Source organism: Camelus ferus, chromosome 10 (assembly GCF_009834535.1).
Source record: "Camelus ferus isolate YT-003-E chromosome 10, BCGSAC_Cfer_1.0, whole genome shotgun sequence".
Taxonomy (NCBI): domain Eukaryota; kingdom Metazoa; phylum Chordata; class Mammalia; order Artiodactyla; family Camelidae; genus Camelus; species Camelus ferus.
In genome coordinates, this window is record NC_045705.1 from 25,422,435 (window position 1) to 25,442,414 (window position 19,980).

The 19,980-nt window shown below is 40.5% G+C and overlaps 1 protein-coding gene across 1 annotated transcript in view; it reads right to left on the reverse strand.

Moving 5' to 3' along the window:
- The window catches only part of LRRC4C (leucine rich repeat containing 4C), an 876,636-nt gene that overhangs the window by 102,366 nt on the left and 754,290 nt on the right, over positions 1–19,980 (reverse strand). The window contains 1 exon segment of the mRNA XM_032488484.1: positions 5,472–5,550. The gene's annotated coding sequence lies outside the window, so the exon portion shown is untranslated.

Genomic DNA, 19,980 nt, shown 5'->3' on the forward strand with positions numbered 1-19,980 from the left:
TGATAACAATCTGGAAGCCATGGGTTGAGAAGGGAAAGGCATAAGATAGCCTGGTCCCCACATCACTTCAGAGGGCGCCACCCTGGAGAACAGGCAGGCCCACGGTAACCTTAGCAAGCACAAAAAATAAACTTTTGTTGTGTTAATCCATTGGGACTTTAGGATGGATCTGCTACCACAGGCAGAGTTCAGACAATCCTGACTAACACAACTCCCAAAACAGTAGGATGCGGTGAGTGCCTAATATGTAGCTCTTTAAAGAACAAATGTGCAGAGCTGAGAAGGTATTTTACAATACCTAAGTCTAGATAGGGATTATAAAGAAAACACACACACAGACACACACACACACACACGCACATGGTCATGTTGACTTATTTGAAAAATCAATTTATGCATATTAAGCACATACAGACTATATATCAAGGGACTAGACAGCTCTGGGGCCACACAGCATGGTTCCTAATTGCTGACTAAGGGATAGACAGGTCATATTCAGGTCCAAAGATGATTACCACCACAGAGCAGCCCGTATATGTTAGGTTCAAGGTGTGAAAATGCATAAAAGAAACCTGATTTAACATGAAGTCAGGAAGCCATGAACGGGAGAGCTCTCACGCAGGTATTCCTCTGGTCTCAACTGACATGATCAGCAGGAAGAGAGAGACTGCTACCACTTGAGAGAAAGAAACCACAGCAACCCCAAATTCTCCCCCAGTTAAACTTCTGTTCAAAACAACCCTCCCCGATTTCTTCCCAGACCTAACAAAGGCTGGCCTCCCCTTTGTTTCTTCCAGTGTGGTTTGCCGTAGTTTGCTTGTCCTGAATTGCAATTCATGTGCTATTCCCAAACAAACTCATCTTTGCATAGTGACAATCGTCACTCACCTGGTTGGAAGGGAGTGAAACTATAGCTTTTACTCAATTCTCATTCTTTTTCTGCCTTTTTACTAAATGGTTTATCTCGGCAGAGTCCAAGCTGCTCCATGAACAAAGAAGGATGGGCACTTTCACTGCAGCCACCAACCTGTCCCATTTTGAGCCTGATGGCAGAGAGCAGTTAGAGATCCAGGTATTCGCTCAGCTCCGCTGGTGGGCACCTGCATGACTTTCATCTCTAATTAGAACCTCCCTTCCTCTCTGTCTGCCCAGTGGTAAAGTGGGCTTGATGACGTCCCCAACACAATGTCATGGCAAGGACAGAGCAGCACCATGTCTATAAAGGAACTAGTGAAGTCTTTGGTACATGTTGGCACCTAATAAACGTTGGTTTTATTTCCTCATTCCTTTTCTGTTATTCTCACATCGCCTCTCTTTTACTCTCCCCTATAATTCCTTTCAGTGTCTTATTTGTTTGTTTAAACTCAAAAACAAAAGGGATGAATGCTAGATGATCGTTAAACTAACTCTCAGTAGGAAATATTTATGCCCTTGATGTTTGGTTACTACCTGGATTTGTTATTGACAGCAAGCTACAAGAACCAAAATAATGATATCTCAGAGCACCAACATCGGAGTTCGAGAAGGAGAAGAGGGAAAGTTAAAGAAGAAGCAATGACAGAACAAATGACAAAGGGTGCAAAGTAACCTGTAAACAGCCACAGCTGAATGGACTTCAAAAAAAAAAAAAAAATTAGAGTCTCATAGAGTCAACCCTGTGTCTGGAGTCTCTTGGATTTTAATTAATTCAGATACATTTAAAACGTATTTTTAGCACAGGTGGTGCATCACTTTGCTTAGTGGAATGCAAAAGGATCTGAAGTTAATACAGTCGACCTCAGTATCTGTGCGGAGATTGGTTTCCAGGACACCCACAGATCCCCCAATCCTCAGATGCTCAAGTCCTTTATGTAAAATGGCACAGTATTTGCATATAACCTACCCACATCCTCCCATATACTTTAAATCATCTCTAGATTACTTATAATCCCTATTACAAGTTAAGTGCTATGTAAACAGCCGTGAAGACAATGTAAATGCTATGTGAATAGCTGCCAGCATGGTAAATTCAAGTTTTACTTTCTGAAACTTTTCAGAGTTTTTTTTTTTTCCCTGAATATTTTTGATCCATGGTTGGTTGAGTCTTCGGATGTGGACCCTGCAGATATAGAGGGCCGTACTGCATAATAGCACAAGCTTCACACCATTCATCTGAGCTCTTAAGAGAGTATTTTCCATGTGTGGGCAATACAGAAGACAGGAACAATGTTTTCAAATACTTTCTTGGTTCTCTAAGCCAGTCTCAGCCAACACATTCAATATCCAGTAAGAACAAGTGGGCACTGCTTTATCCAACTCTTTCTTGACATGTTCTTGATTACCTCTGATTTTTTAATGTACTTCGCCTCCTGGCAATGACCCCAAACTTGCTCTTGGATTTGATAATGACTCATGTCCTTTGATTATCCTCACTTCTGTCTGCACTTAATCCTTAGACTGCATGGACTACAGAAATCCCAGATGGTATCCCAGTATCCCACCTAGCTAATGGCACCAGGCAGGGCAATCAGCAACCAGAGGAGGGTTCCAGAATTATTATTTTTTTAAATGTCTAAGTGCCATCATATCAAAGAGATATAAAAAGGCTTCATCTTTATGACCAACCAACACTGCAAAGTAACTATCATGGCAAAGTTCATTTAAAAAGGAATTTTAATTCACATGAGTTTGAGAAATGAACATCCTTATCCCATGGGAGTGTCAGAGTTGTAAAGAAGGATCACTGAATGGGTAAATGGCTGACCATGAAAACACACTTCTAAGGCAGTTTGAAAATATTTCCCTTTCCCATCCCTGATTCATGTACCTTCTGAAGTGCTGTGCCCTATATGCTAAGGACAGGTGTTTGTATATAAGGCGATCCTTTCTCCTGCAGATTCTAATGAACTAGGCCCAGAGGGGCAAAAAAAAAAAAAAAAAAAAAAAAAATCAAAATTTGAGAGAAGCAACAGCAAAAACACCATCCAGATAGGTCCTCCCTCACCTCCAACAATCCCACTCAAGCTCTAGGAGTTAGCCTGAATTCCAAAGAATGGTATTTTAATCTCAGCAGTGTGTTAGTCAGATGACACTAACCTATGTCTCTTGGCTCGAGCTCTCTACTTATATGCCTGCAATACAACAAAGACTTTGCCTCCAGCTGTCTTCTGACCTCCACGTGCAAATGACCATGTTCCAAATTCTTCCCCCTTCGCAAAGTCTCCCTAACTCCCTCCCCAGCAGAGCTGATTTCTATTTTTTTTTTTCAGCTCTCTAACACGGTATTTCCAGAGCTAGATTTTTTTTAGACGCAGCCTGCTTTGTATTTGGTCGGTGTGTCTGTCTGTCACTCATGTCAGTTTGTCTAAATGCAAACTGAGAATCCCTGGGACCGCCTCTCGTGATCTTTATGTCCCTGCCAGTGCCTGGTCTGCTCCTTTGTAACCTAGGACTTAGTCAATGTGTATCGAATGGAAGGGAGAATATCAAAAAACGAGGGACATCACATACGGTTTCTTCCTCTTTCATATTTATCTTAGAGAAGTGAGTCACCCAGCTCAGCATAAATATGCAACATCCCAAGGGAGAGTAGACTGGCTCAGACAACCAACGGCGTGTCCAAAATTCTTCAGGCAGGATTCAGTGGTCTCTGTGAGATAAGGCCTGCTAAAGAAGCAAAAAAGAACTCCACCGCCTTCCTAATGTGTTGGCTCCCAAGATCTTCCTTATTCCTAATTGTGTTGTATCTAAACCTCTCTCTAGCTGCCATCTTTCCACTAGAAAGCCCAGCCAAGAGAAGCAGAAAGCTTTCTCAACACTTAATAATAAAACCAGACAGTGCAGAAAGCTCCTACATTGTGTGGCAAGGGCCGGGGTGGGGTGGGGTGGGGTGAGGTGGGTGGGTGGGTGCCTTAACCAGGCTGGATGGTACTCCCTTGAGAGACGAAATCCCAACAAACATGTTAACAAATTGATTTCTTTCCCGGTAAGATACCTAGCTTACTTCTGGCCACACCTCTTAATCTGATGGAGCAGGATATTGCTACTCAAAGTCCTGGAGACCAGCAGCAGCAGCATCAGATGGAAGAATTTCAGAAAAGCAGACTTGCAGACCTAGACCTACAGAATCAGACTTTGCATTTAACAGTATCCTCAAGCAACTCAAATGTATGTAACATTTTCAGAGGCCTGAGCACTGGATACTCTAGCAGCGATATTTCATTTGCATCCTGGAAGTCTCTTTGTTCTAAGCCATGAGTTTTATTGGAAAAGTAAAGTATTTGCTTCTCACACGCTCTCCTTCTCTACCCCTTACTGTTTTCTATATATTTATCCATTTGCTTTAATGTGCAGCATAAAAAAAAAGATTTCTATCATGCTTTATTGTACACATTTCTTTCATATACATTATCTCATTTGATCCTTATAATATCCCTGAAAACACTACTATATATAACTTAACAAATGCCATCTAGGTAATAAGTATCTGAGAATGACATGAATAATGGTATAAAGATGCTTCCCTCATAACTAACAAATTCTTCTAATCTCAGAATTCTCTGCATTATAAGCTGTACTTCAGAAATAAACTAAGTTCACATATTTAACAGAGGAAGATGGATATTTAAGGTACCTGATAGGGGGAATCTGAAAAGACAAGAAAGACTTGCATTATGAATTTAGGGGAAAGAAACGGAAAAGGGATATTAAATTTCATGGGCCTCCTACACACGCGCCCCCTCCCCCATAATCCAGAGAGACAATGACTTGAAACCCCAGGTTTATTTCACTCTTGCCACCCCCAGAACCCAGCTTATTTCATACAGAGACACAAAACATGCGCACTCTTGATGAAAGCTTTTACAGCTGCCATTGCCTAACGGACTTGCTGTCAGTTTTTCTAAAATGTGTCCACTGAAGATATGAGAGAGAAAAAAAGCCAATCCTTGTTCATAAACAATAGTTTTCAACAAATTAAAACCAGACTTAGGCACTGTTATCCTGTACGGCAGGACCTCTTCAGCATCCATACTCTTTCATGTGACCTGAACTTTTCAGCCATGAGTAAAACATAAGGCAGTGTTAATAAAGAAACGTATTATTAGTTTTATTAAGCAGCTGTTTGTAGTGTTAGAACACAACAGAGTAAGTTATCAACCATACTCACAACCAGGGTGCATTTTCAAAATGTGGAATTCAAATCTATGCCCTATACTCAGTTAAGGATCCGCACACAATGCAAAATATTGACTAGGACTTGAGCCTGCATCAGGATGCTTAAACACTGTCATTTAGACACCCCCAAATGCATCATTTTTTATAAGAGCTTCTTGCTTGTTGCAAACTGGAACTCACACTGGTAGTTCGGAGTCTAAAGTTAAAAATCCTATCAGTAGAATATTAGAATAAGAAGAGATTTTAGAGAGACAGTGTAGACCTACTTCCATTTTATAGATTTGGGAAGAGAAGCCCAGCGAGGCCACTCAACTTACCGTAAGCTCCACGGCGGTCCGTCACGGACTAGCTCAGTAACTGGGTAAGGCCCCTCTCTCTCAGCCTCAGTTTCGTGACCTGCAAAATGAGGTGATTGGACTTGGTGATATAGGATCCCAGACAGCTGGAAAGTGCCATTATTCCTGCAAGATGAGGAGCCACATCCTAGAGTATCTCCCCCTCCAAAAGCAACGTACAAGCAGATGAAAAGGTATTTAAGTGGCCCCTGGCACTGCTGGTGTTCCAGCTTACTGACACTGTATCTCAGCTTGAGACTTCAGAACCTGGGAGGCTGCCGCGGCCACCAGAGTCAGATCAGGAGAGAACGGCTGTTGGCATATTCTTTGCCTGAGGGATGTTGCAACTGAAAACCAGTCTGGAGTGATGGTGAATCCTCTCCTCCCCCTTCCGAGGGTCTGGTGACTCCCTCTGTCTGGGCTTTGCCTCAGGGATGTCTCCTCAAGGTTCCTTGGAGCCCTAGGAACCCAGCCCTTGACCCAACCCCAGACAAAGACGCGTTTCCTCCTGAAGACTCCCCACCCGGACAAGTCACTCAAAAGCAGCCTTAAAAGGGACTCCAGGCTCCAGGGAGCTGCACATTTTACCATCTTTGAATCAGCCGTCTGGGCTTGTCCAGTCCGTAGTGAAACCTTTTTATTTTACTACAATTTTATTATGTTAATAAACAAAGAGTTGGTATGCTTAGTGAAAAAGGCGAATTCAAGCCTTTGAATGGAGGACCTGTCACGATCAATGGTCAGGCTTTCGCTACATTCACTTATCTTCCATTACTCATTCATCTAGGGTAGGATCATGGAAATAACTTCTGTTTATTTTTATAAATGAGTTTCCATCTTTCCCTTTTTCTTTTTATCCTTACTATTTTCTCATGAGCAATCAGAAAGTCGGGCAATGGTTTAGAAATTTTAAAGGACATTTGAATACAACAACAAGGCAGGACCCGGATATTCTGTATGCAGAAGTTGGCACTGCCAATGCCCCTATCAGTTAAGTCAATCACTAAATCAAAGTTTAATTGATTGGGCTCAATTTAATGACATACACGAGTGAACCTGAAACACTGCGTCCTGTCAGCAGTAACACATTTAAGGAAAGCTACTATCTACGTCTAAATAATTGTATACAGGATGTGGTCAGCCAAGAGAATAAGAATTCCATAGACCCTGTCTCATCCAATAAGCATCTATCACTATGATTATTATCACCTGTCATTTATAGAGTGCTTATTACATGTTGGTCACTTTCCTAAACACTTGGCGTAAGTGTGCAGTTCTAACCTCACAGCAACACTGGGATGTTAACCCCACGAGAAGACTTGGTGGTGAGAAGAAGCTGAATAGTGGCCTCAAAGAAGGGTTAGCTTGTTGAAAAACAAGCTCAGGCATTTTTAATTGGCTCCACTGGCTCTATTAGGCAAAACCAAGAAGGGAAGGTAGAGGGAAACGTACTTTGGCTCAAGTCCCACCTATAGGCACTGAACAGCGGACAGTCCCTGCCTGCAGGGAGCCTGTTTATTGGTAAAGGTACTCAGCATCAGGGTTCCGGGCCCAGCTCCCGAGGATGCTACAGAAAGGGATGCTGGCAATGGGTGTAAGGACTGGAGGAGCTCTGAGGACCTGCCAGCTCTGGAATTCTGGGTAAAAGTAATATTGTGAACATTGAGAGCATAGCTGTACAAATGAATGAATGAACCAATACACGGATGAACAATCTTAGAAACGTAAACATGTATGTGTCTCGGTTATCACACTCACATTCTACCGTTGTGTGAAATCTGTGCGTGTCCTTTCATTTTCATTCCTATTAGACCGTAAGTTTACTGAATCTTGCTTCACCACATACTAAGTATTAACCTTGGGAAAAGTGCCCATTTTTCTCTTCCGCAATGATGGGAGCTGGCATGCAGGGCTGTCATAAGGAATACATTAGAATCCATATTTAAAGGATTTTGCCCAGTGCCTGGTATGAGCAGGCAACAAATAAAATTAAATAGAGCTTTTAATTAGTATTAATATCACCACTGTTATTTACTACTGTTATTATTGTGATTATTACTAAGCCACAGATAAATGTCTTAGAGTCAGCATCTTTGACTTTAGAGTTTAATTAACACCAACCAATAGCCATCTTTACATTCCAACAGATCCATCCAAACAGCAAAGTTTTACCTTCCAACCTACCAATCTAAATTGTCTGAGGAGAGAGAAACGAGCCCATGTTACCCAAGAATCTATCAAAAAAGCAATCCGATAAAATGCTTTCTGCACGCTGCTCTCTTAAATAAAAGGAGAATATGGAGTAAGGAAAAGAGAAAAAATAAAATATTTTATTCCATGCTGTTAAAAATCATCATTCATTGAAGCTTGTGGTATGGATGACAAATGAACATACATTTCTTTTTATCTGTAGTGAAGGACCGGTTATATGCCTTTGCAATTAAGAAAAGTCTCCAATATTGTTATGAAATCAATGCCACATGCATTTGAACGTGGCTTCTGGACTAGCAGGACCTCTTGTTACTGTAGTAACAAGATGGTTGGTTTTTTAACTCTTATGTATTCAAGCTGATTTAAAAAGGCAAGTTTCCACCAATATTTTCCATACAGTTTTAGTGTGGAGCTCTTCTTTTTAAAGACTATCTTAGTCCAACATAAGCTAAGGCACTTTACATACCTATCATTGGCTAAAGAAGTATTTCATTCTTCCTGGAATTACTGAAGTACCTTCCAGGAGTCTGAAGAGTAGGTAGAAAAGCATCCTTCAACTAGGAAACACCTTGTATTATTGATGAGAAAAATGAGTGATTTGATCATGTCCCACAGCGACTTAATGGCAAAAGTCAGAATTCATGATTCCTGCATTTATTCAGCCCATGTTCATTGAGAGCCGTGCATATGCGCATTGTGCGCTAGGCTGCCTATATATACCACGCATATGATTTTTTAAGGTCATTCAATTTCCATTTGACAACTATTCTTTTAATATCTACTACGTGCAGACACTGTGTTTGGCACAGTGTATTAAGAGTTGCTATCTGTCACAAGCATTTTAAATGCTAGTTGGGAATGCACCAACTACCTAAATAGTTATAGTAACTGATAGATTGTAGTTAATATCATAATAAAGAAGAAAAATTTGCTAGAGGAAAAAGAAAAAAGAAATGAACAGAGTTGGTCCATACTTTTTCCCCAGACATCAAATACTCAATATTACTTTGTTTTTGGTTAACTCTGCAGACTTTTGATTTAGTACTTAGTCTCCATGGTGATTAAGGGATGTGGAAAATGATAACATTGGCATTTCATTTAGATGCTTCTGTGAGGTGACATGTATGACAGATTCATTCTTCTAACTTAACTGTGATGAAAATCATCTCATCTCCTATTAGTAGGAGAAATATGAACAGAAGCATGTGGTTTCCCTCACCACTAATATTTTTACCGGAGGGAAAGATATTAACTAAAAGAAACTGAACGCTATCTTCTGATTTTTTAATGATCCTTGTTTGAACCCTCAAATCACTGCTTATATAACAGGCTATAAGTAGCAGTATCATATTTTGATTTCTACCTTTTTTGGATGATAGAAGCAGCTCATTCTTTTTTTTTTTTTTTCTCTTAAGTGGGGGAGGTAATTTTTTTATTTTAGGCTTATTTATTTTAAACAGAAGTCCTGGGAATTGAACCCAGGACCTTGTGCATACTAGGCATGCACTCCACCACTGAGCTATACCCTCCCCCAATAGAAGTAGCTCATTCTTTAATAATAAAATTCACCATTCCATGAAATTTCAAACTAAAATATAAACATTAGAAATAAAAAGCATGTATGTGAACATATATGTGTCATATACATATATATATACATATATATATGTGTATATATATATATATAAATATATTAATTCCAGTATTTATGCTCACAGGAAACAGAAAATCATTTGTTTACTATTCCTGCCATGACTTATCTGGAATCTAAACATCTTCATACACAACAGCAAAGACGAATAATACAACCTGCTGAGCAGGAGATAAAGTGACACCATTTCCCCAGGTGGAGTTTATGGTTCTCTTTTAATCACTCAAGGTTCTGAATTTTTCTTTAGTCGAAACTAATCTTGCTTGCTTTCAACCTTACACTCCTGTCCCTCGAATCCTATAACTCCTTCCTTTTTGTGAAACTAATTTAAACATGACCCTTTTTAAATCACCACGTGTGCCGTCAGCATCAACATTTCAAAAACATCTGCATACCCACTGTCTGTACCACACTTGTTTCATTTTGTTAATTGAAAGGTTCTTAAACCACCTCATTATCTGCCCATAGCACTCAGCATTTTCTTGCCATAAAGCTACCTTTTGCGATGTCTTCTCTGCCAACCAGGAAGGCTAGAATCGTACTTAAGGTCCCCATGTTTTCACACCACAATGGGGGGAAGAGAAGGGAACTGATACTGAATCCCTACTACAGGTCAGGCTGTAAATGGTATGGTATTTCATCTTCAAAACAATCGTATGATATAGATACCATTACATGCATTTGAAGAAGAAAATGGGAGCAAAGAGAAATTCTGTTAGTTATCAAAAGTCCCACGAGGGCTAAGTTCTGGACGGGAGACTCTCACACTCCGGGCCACTGCACAGTCCCGTCAGTACTACAGAAACACTGACTGAGTCTCTGATCTTTTTTTTTTTTTTTTCCATCGGAGAGCCTTTGAAGGCCTTCATATTCTGGGTTTTCCAGATATAGCAATCATGTTATCTCCTAAATGGTTCTAAGCCGTGTAAAGCCCTTTTCCAAAGTTCATGTCCTAGAAAGGTTTGGAAGAGAGGAAGACTTAGCGGTCAGTCTGTAAACACAGTGACTGCTCTAGGGGGAAAGTAAAGCCAGGATACCAGGAAAGTTTCCTCCCACTAGTAGAAAATGATTTTCTGTCTTTTCTTAGGAGGTTTTGCATATACAGCTTAAACATTTCATACAAACAAACAAACAGAAACCCTCCCACATACAGTAGGTCATTTCACTGATTTGCATATATCCATGAATCAAAGTCTGCCTCAGTGGTACCCGAGTCCGGTAAAAGCATTGAGGCATGATTAGTTTTCTGTGATTTTCTCAACTTTGCACCTCTACCCAGAATGCTCTCTGCCTTTCCTAGGGAAGCCATTCTTCATCTTTTTGTGCCAAGCACCAAAGTCAATTCCTCCACAAAGCTTTTTCCAACATCTCCCCACCCCTCCTTCTTCTTCCTTTGAGTTCCCCCAGCACTTCCTTCATGTCCCTAAATAGCACTTCTCATGGTGCTTTATACATTTCTCTACCCTACAGACAAGGTGTTTCAACCCAGCACCGCTGCCTTTTGGGGCTATATAATTATCACTGTTTTCTTTACAGGGCTGCCCTGGGAATTGTAGGATGTTTAGCAGCATCCTGGGACTCGACCCACTGAATGCCAGTAGCATCTCCCCTTCAACTGTGACAACCAAATATGTCTCTAGATAGTGCCAAGTGTCCCCTGAGTGGTGGCAGTTTACATCCACTGCTTTAGATCATGGGGACCACATGAGCAGTGATTGTGCTTTTTTTTCATCCTTATATACCCAGGAGTGTTAGGCTCATGGAAAGAGGTAATTAAAATGAGTCTCATTTCCCAATGACTGTTTACTGTATTATAAAATGCACTGAATTCACACTTCATCCAAAAGTGAAACAAAAGTGACTGCTAAATGACACTCTAGATTCAAAGAAAGTGAGATCAAAAGTCATTGGATGTCAAAGTGGGAAAAAAATACTTTTCTCTATATTTAAGAAATAAAAAGTATATATACATACACATATATATATAACAATTATATACATGAAATATATTGTATATGTGTGTATACACACACACATACACACACACATACACACACATTTAATGAACTTTCCTGGAAAATTGCATTCAGAAAACTAGATAAAAGTAATCTGATATCTCTAAATACATCGTATCTAGAATGCTTTGTTCACTAAAATGTACAGTGAATCTCTAGCTTTTTATTTTTTCCTCACAGATCCATTCACGAAAAAAGTGAGGCTTATTTTAAAATTTCAAAATCAGAGGGACCTGATTAAATAAAACAGCACAGACGGTATGATATTGCCTTTTTTCCTGACAAGATACTCATCTCTTCCCAATTTAGTGGAAAACAATTTAAAGTTATCCAACTTTGCTTATTCTGTAGAATAGTTAACCACCTATTTGGATTGAAAACAAAACAAAACAAACAAACAAAAAACCACTGTGATCTGAACACCAACTTGTGGTCAAAGACTTTTTCTCACCTCAGAAGTGAATCGGCCCTGCATGTCTTTATTTCCTGAGCTGAGGTTTTAAAGTTCTAAAAGGGAGATAGGTTTGTCTTTTCAGGTTTGGGTAGTTTAAAATCGACCAAAATCAGATACTCTCATTGGGATACTGTAGGCAGTAGTGATGCATTTGGCAAGTCAGCAATCTTTGCAGGAACGAAGCGTAAACACAAGAACAGACCGGAGGTCACTCAACAGGCGTGATCTACGAACTGTAGAATGCGAGCATTTTGGTGGTCACACTTTATTGGTTATCTCTTTTTGGTTTTAGATATATTCATTATTCTTTTCATTATAATACTATGCAATAGTGATTATTCTTGCTCCTATAAAGAGGAAGTAATTAAATACCAGGACAATTAAAAAATTACATGATGTCATTTCACTACATAATGAGTGAAGCAAAATTCACCCCGAGGTTCTTCTCTGATACGGACAGCAAGCCCCTCAGAGTGCCCAGCAGTCACTTCTGCAACCAACCCTCCTCCCAAAAGCAGCCACCTTCACCCTCAAACTTATCACCAGAGACATTTTCAAACCTCCCCAGTCCCTCGCCTCCTGGGCTGCCATCAGCCCCCTGCCCCGCAAGGCATGCAGAAAAGAAAGTTGAAGGAACCGAACTGCAAGGAAACGTGCATTTATAGAACAGTTTAATTCACAGACTGAGGGGCCTGAATACCTGACGTAAGAAACAAACCAACCAACCGTTGTGGTTTCACCTCCTTGCTTTACACCAACCGGTCCCCTTTCCTCTGATTGTAGTTTAAAGAAATACCTGAGCTCCAGTAAGTTACTTTACCTTAAAAGAGCTTACGTCACACCTTACACAGATTTCAGTTCTCAGGATGCTTCGACAAATAAGTCATTTCCCGACGCTCTCACTGCAGCATTGTGTGCTGTGAGTCAGCCGACACCACCCGCTCGTCGGGGCCCCTGTTTGTAGATGCCTCTTGGAAGCCCCCTTTGGTGTTCGGGGTTGGGCGGCTTGTCTGGCATCTGGTTCCAACCAGCTTCTAACCAGCAACCTGAACTCAGCTTCTCTGAGCTTCAAAGGATCATTTATACTTAATTCAACCTATTATCTCTATATATCTGTATATATCCTTATCTCTCTCTCTCTATTTCGTGAAATCAGAAGACTCAAGTGCAATGTTATAGGTCAAAGCATTGTGTAAACCACAAAACATTATTCAAATCTAGTGATCAAGCAACTGTACACACACGCGCGCACACACACACACACACACACACACAGTGTCCCAGGGAACAGATAGCTCCAGTATTGATCATGAATCTATAGATATTAAACCTATAGATACAGACTGACTCCATTTCATCCTGATTGGGGTGTGACAAGGTCAAGGATTGATTTAGGTTTCCAGGAGGAGGCAAAAAATAAAAATGCTCTTTCTGAACATTTTTACTACATTTTGCTCTCACTGAGGGTTTCCGTGTGGAGTGGAAATGGTTTAAAACCCACAGGATGGCAAAGATAAAACAGCCCAGTTTATAAATGTGTGCCCAGGATTCATTGTACTTGTCCGTATGATCTTAATATATGAAATGAAAAACCCCTAAATGATTGCAGCAGATAACATACGACTAATGAAAGTAAAGCGATCAAAACTTTCTGTCATCCAGATATTAAAAGATATGGCATATTTTATGTTTATTCACACAAACAATGTTTTAGTGGAGCACTTTTATATAGATGTATCACTGCACAAATCATCAGTACTTTCTTTTTGAGAAACAGAGACTTCAGACTCATCTTTCTAGACCTTAAGTGTCTCTCTGCTACTAAATGAAGTGTTTGCCCAAACACTTTAATGATGGCTGGATAAAAGTTTAGAGTTGTCCCTGATCCTGGAGAGAAAAGAATTTTGGATCAGAAGAAATTTCACCTAATCCTCAAGTATGTAAAATGCTACTTGGTGTTTATATAAATAGAAACAAATCCTAAATATCTTTGTTTTGGTTGCAGAAGCATTCCGTGCCAAAATCCCAAGTTACCATTCACCTAATTTCTCAAGCTACGTGTTTATGTTCAAATATCTAAGGCTACTTCTGGACTAGGAGGCTCAAAAAGAGTTGTCAACCCTTTTAAGTCTCTGCAATACATTTGGCTTTGTGATGGTATTATTAGAAAACAGAGGTACATGAGAGCACAATTCCTTGCCCGGGCTGGCAAGGAGACATTCCTAACCCACTGTTTGTTTGCTTGTTTACTTGATGTTTTTGGCTGAATACCAAACAAAGAAGCAGGTGGGGATACAGAGCTGGTGCTGAATCAGGATAAATCTTATTTTGCATCCCAGATATGATGCTTTCTACCTGCAGAAAATAAGACATTACTTAATCTCTGTAAAGCTCAGTTATCTTATCTGTACAATAAGAGTAACAGTAACCATCTCAAAATATACTCATGATGATTAAATAAGATTACCAACGTAAGTGACAGCCCCTGTTGGCCTGTTCTGACTTCTCTTCAAAGGATCAGGGTGGACGTGGTTTGTCCTAAGTAAGGAAAGTGATGGAAATAAACTGATTCATGGATCCCTACACTTAACCCAAGTCTTAGTTCTGATACAAACCAGATGAGGGACCTTGTGTGAGTCATTTAACCTTTCTCCGCCTCAGATTTCTCAACCGTAAAGTGAGAAAACATTGAGACATCTTATTGTGTTGTTTTAAGAATTAAACGAGTTAATACCTGTAAAGTGCTTAACATACTATCTTATTATTTTGAGGTATGTTTTACATGATAATGAGTTTACTCCCACCCTAGAACTTTTTATAGTAATAAGTCATGCCCTTTCCCTCACATGTTAATCCTCAAAGCAGATTATCAAACTGTAGGACGAGTTCAAATTTTCTGGACCTTATTTTTAAGACAGAGAAAAACAGCAGTCTGGTGAGCAAGCTGAATGTCAGGTCCCCATCTTTTCTGATCTTCCCTATTTCACAGGTGGCTTCGTTCCTGATTGTATTCTCAGATGCTGAGACAGGAAGGAAGGGGGCAGGGCACAGCCATTAAAAGAATGACACAGCAGTTAGCCTCGAGATGGCAGAAAAATCAACTCCCAATGGACCTTGAGGCTCAAGATGGTGGGAGATGTGACATCTAGGAGACCTGGGGCTTCATTACAGGCTCACTGTAATGTATTAGCTGCTCAATGGCACTCCCACAGGTGCCACGACAGTTCAGAGGCTGACCATAAAAGGTCAGAAACTGGGCGGTGGCTCAGTTCTTGGGTATCTCCACCCATTCCCCATAGTAGTTGGAATAATCCTCCCACTTGTTAGCATGTGAAATGACTGAGCTCATAAAAACCAGCAACACTGCACCTCCTGGCCTCTCGCTCCCTCACCTTCTGAGATGGCCTGCACTCTGTCTATGGAGTGTGTATCTACTGTTACTTCAACCACAGCCCCCAGCCTCATGGCCTCTCTGGGCTTCTGAGACGGCCTACATTTGGTATATGGAGTGTACACCTCTCTGAATAAACCTACTTTACTCAACTAAGGCTTGCTGTTGAGTTCTTTCTTATGTGCAGCCAAGGACCCTCACAGCCCAGGGACTTGACCGGGACTTGAGACATGGCCATCCTCTTGCACGCCCCATTTTTTCCTGTATCAATACAAGCGCCTATGTTGCTAGTCCCCATATGGCCAAAGCCTCACACTGTCAAGAAAAAAATTCATCTTTTCATTCTAACTTCTACTCAAAAGATCTGTCATCTGTCAGTGAAACACAATGAGGATAGTTGTTTACACTTTAGTCAAAATGAGTATTTGAAAGTAGCTTTTGATGGATGTTAGGGAAAAGAGCACAAGAGCCCAGAAAGTCTGAATGAAGCACATGCAAGGCCATGCACTGGGAGTGAACAGGACAGAAAGGATGGGCAGTAAGTTTTGAGCCATTTGCCACTCACTTCCATACTTCTCTGGAGACGCCCTGTGAGCAAGAATCAACAACTCCTCTTGTCCAGAAGAATGAAGAAATGACCTCATAGTTCTATGTGTCCTCATTTTCTTGCTATTGTGAAATATAATTTTTAGATTTTCCTATACTATTTTCCATCTTTCTAAGCACGAAACATGCCATATGATTTCTTAAACTATATGTGTGCACGTGCACATGTGCACGTGGATGCACTTTTCCTTAACTCTTCCACAATATTCACTGAATGCCTACCACATGTCTTCTTCTAGGAACTGCCCCTGGGCATACAACAAACAAAACCCCTTGCCTCTTAAAGTTTACCTTGAAAAAAATGAATAAACTCTATTGCATCTAAGATGACAAACACTTCAGACAAAAAGAAGCAAGGGAGAAGGGGATGGAGCATGAAGAGAGGGTGGGACTTTTACATTAGGGGTCAAGCAGGATCTCTCTAATTAGGTGACTTCTGAGCTCAACTCTGGGGCAGTTTGTGCTGTGCCATGAAGCTCTCTGTTCTAGAACATTGCAGGCAGCCACAGCAAGTGCAAAACCTCAACTAGGGAGCAAGTCTGACATGGGGGAGAAACACTGGAAATTTCCTGAAATTTGCATGATAATTTTAGCTATTACTCCAAGGTGTCAACAAAGCAAGGGTGATAAATATTCAATTCTCTGCTAGATCTGTCTTGATAATGCTCTAGATATACGAAAACCACCTAGACATTATCTATAATTTCTAAGAGAGCTAATTTTTTTTTAAAAAAACCCATGCAAAGTAATTTGTTTAGCCCAAGAGTGGCTCATCCACAGAGTGTTTAAGCCAAGGGGAGGAAAACTCAGTACGTCTGTTATTGAGTGGTGTGGCTTTGTGCGGGCTACTTGGTCACTCTGAACCTCAGTCTCCTCACACACAGTGGAAAGAGTGGAATCTGCCTCATGCTGATCACTGAGCTGTTCTAGCCTTGGACTGGAAAGCACTCAGTGAAGAATCATTGGCCACACACATGCAAAATATTTTGGTAAAATCTCATTTATACCAAGGCCATCTGTCTGTCAACTTCACTTATATGAGGGATGGCTAAGTCTTTAGAGGGAAGCCAAAATGTCCTTAGAAGACAAATTAGATATTATATCACCAAACTCATACATTTTTCTTCTAGAAAAAATCAATAAAAGCTCAAAGGCTCTCTCTCTTAGGGTCCATTTATTCATTGCTTAAGCATAAGTTTAATATTCTTGAATACATAGCTTTAAAGTATTACCACTGTTTACTTCAGTTTTAAGATGTATAGTACTTTTGGATATGTTGGATTGGCTTGGACCCACTCACAAATTCTGGGGAGCTAGACCCAGGAACTAACAATTGAGAATTATCAGTAAAGCTTCTAGATTTCTAGAGATCAGGGTTAATTTATGAGTAAGTTAGAAAACAATTTGATTAGGGAAGAAAGATTCCAGCTTTGGAATAACAGAATCCTGGATTCAAAGCCAAGATTACCACCAACAAGGAGTCACATTGAACATGTCTAAGCCTCTACTTTCTGTGCCTGGAACTGGAGGTAGTAATGAAACAGAGTAGGACTCTGGGGGGTCCTCCTTGGTACATATATCCTTCCCATGTCCCTCACTTCTTGTTTGCAGAGAATACTCTTCATTCAGCCTCCTTGACCTTCCCTGAGTTCCAAAGGGCAGATTCAAACAGTTGCAAATCGGGGAAGGAAGGGAGGGCAGAGACAAAGAAGGAGCAGTCAAGAAACAATAGTGCAGTGATTCAAGCTGGGTCCTGGGTCCTCCTCAAGGGATACACATAAGAATATCTTTGAACTCTTCTGTGGGAACTAAGGCCCCTTACCCAAGTGGAGGATGGTAACTTCAGGCTGAGCACAAGATCCCTGGAACACACAGTTACCTCACCACCAACCAATCAGAAGAAAGTCACACAACCTGCATTTTGCCTATAAAACCTTTTCCCTGGAAACCATCAGGGAGTTGAGACTTTTGGAGCATGAGCCTCCAGTTCTCCTTGCTTTGACCCTGCAATAAACTTTTCTCTGCTCCAAACTCCCGATGTTTCAGTTTGCTTGGCCTCACTGTGTGTCGGGTACATGAACTTTTGTTTAGTGGCAGTAATAAAAGTCCTACAGGATTGTGAGGAGTATTGGGAAGGAATTATGGCGAGATGATCCTAGTAGAGAGCACTTCCTTCACTGTCCGACACATGCCCCAGACCTAGGACCTTGGCATCTGCAAACCTTGATGAACCCAGCACAACACTGTGAAAAACAGTGGCTACTCCTAAGTAACTACGTGAAAGTATGAATGTATTAGTTTAATGAACAAAGAGAGATATGTATAAATCAACCCATCAATTAACTCCACAACCATTGCTCCTGAATCCTTACAAATCATGAAAGCGGATACAATAACCCTTCATCATATCTTCTCTTACTGAATACTAAACGGTGTAGTATTCATGACTACAGAGGGAGAAATCTTTCTTGTCTTTACAGCCAGGATCTTAATTTAGTAGGCACAAAAGCATCAGGCTGAGAAATGTGCTCGCAGGTACTCCGGCAGAAGGCAGGAAGTCATTTTCTTTAAACCACTGCTTTAGCTTCAGCCACAGTTATCCATTCTCTCTTACAAGGAGGAATTCATTTATGTCTTCTGGAGGCAGATGTATCAAGCCATCGGGCATTTCTGCCAATCACCTCCTGCCAAAGCCCTGATGTTTTATTTCATTAGCGCAGGCACTTTCCATTAATTTGGATACTGTTTGAGAGTGTTGGTTCCAAAGGACATTGTTTTTCGGCTCTTCTATTTTGAAGGGCTATTTAATATATTACAGCAATGAATTGACCCCTCGCCAAGAAAGAAGCAGCGGTCACCCAAGTCTAATCAGTTTCCGACAATGTGATTCTAATGCTCGGCCTGAAGATGTTTATTGTGCTCTACCTGGAACGGACAGAAACAGATCAGATTTCTATCGGCTGAGTAGTGAAGACTAAACTAAACACATTATGCGAATGTTTGTTCCCTTCCTTCCTTCTTTCCTTCCTTCCTTAAGTATAAGAACATAAGATTATTCTACTGTGTGCTGAATATAAGAAACTGTTGATGTCTAAAAACATGTAACCTTATCTCCATTCTTTCTAGTTCCTAAGTAAACCCCAGTTTTATTCAGTTATCCACCCTCCCCAATGCAGCTCTCCAAAGAGTGGTCCTGACTCATCTGAGACAATCATGGTTGCCCTGTTTCCTTTGCTAGTGATGGGTCTGGGCACACAACGCTAGCCGGTGAAGCATAAAGGTAGGCTCAGTGGAGATCTCTGGGAAAGTTTTCCTCACTCTTAAAAGACTCCAGAACTGACAACGGCTTGATTTCCAGAATATACAAACAGCTCGTACAACTTAATAAGAAGCAAACAAATAACCTGATCCAGAAATGGGCAGAAGATCTAAACAAGCAGTTAGTTCTCCAATGAAGACATACTAATGGCCACTGGGCACACGAAAAAATGCTCAATATCACTAATTATCAGACAAATGCAAATCAAAACTGCAGTGAGGTATCACCTCACACCGGTCAGAATGGCCATTATTCAAAAGTCCACAAACAATAAATGCTGGAGAGGCTGTGGAGAAGAGGGAGCCCTCCTACACTGTTGGTGGGTATGTAGTTTGGTGCAGCCATTGTGGAAAACAGCATGGAGATTCCTCAAAAGACTAAAAATAAACACCATATGATTCAGCAATCCCACTCCTGGGAATATATCCAGAGGGAACCTTAATTCAAAAAGACACCTGCACCCAAATGTTCACAGCAGCACTATTTACAATAGCCAAGACATGGAAACAACCTCAATGTCCATCAACAGATGACTGCATAAAGAAGTTGTGGTATATTTATACAATGGAATACTACTCAGCCATAAAAAATAATAAAATAATGCCATTTTCAGCAACATGGATGTTCCTGGAGAATGTCATTCTAAGTGAAATAAACCAGAAACAGAAAGAAAAATACCATATGATGTCACTCATATGTGGAACCAAAAAAAAAAAGACAAAGTTATTTATAAATCCAAAACAGACACACAAACATAGAAAACAACCTTATGGTTACCCAGGAGGGGAAAGGCATAGAAAGGGATAAACTGGAGTTTAAGATTTGCAGATACTGACTGGTATGT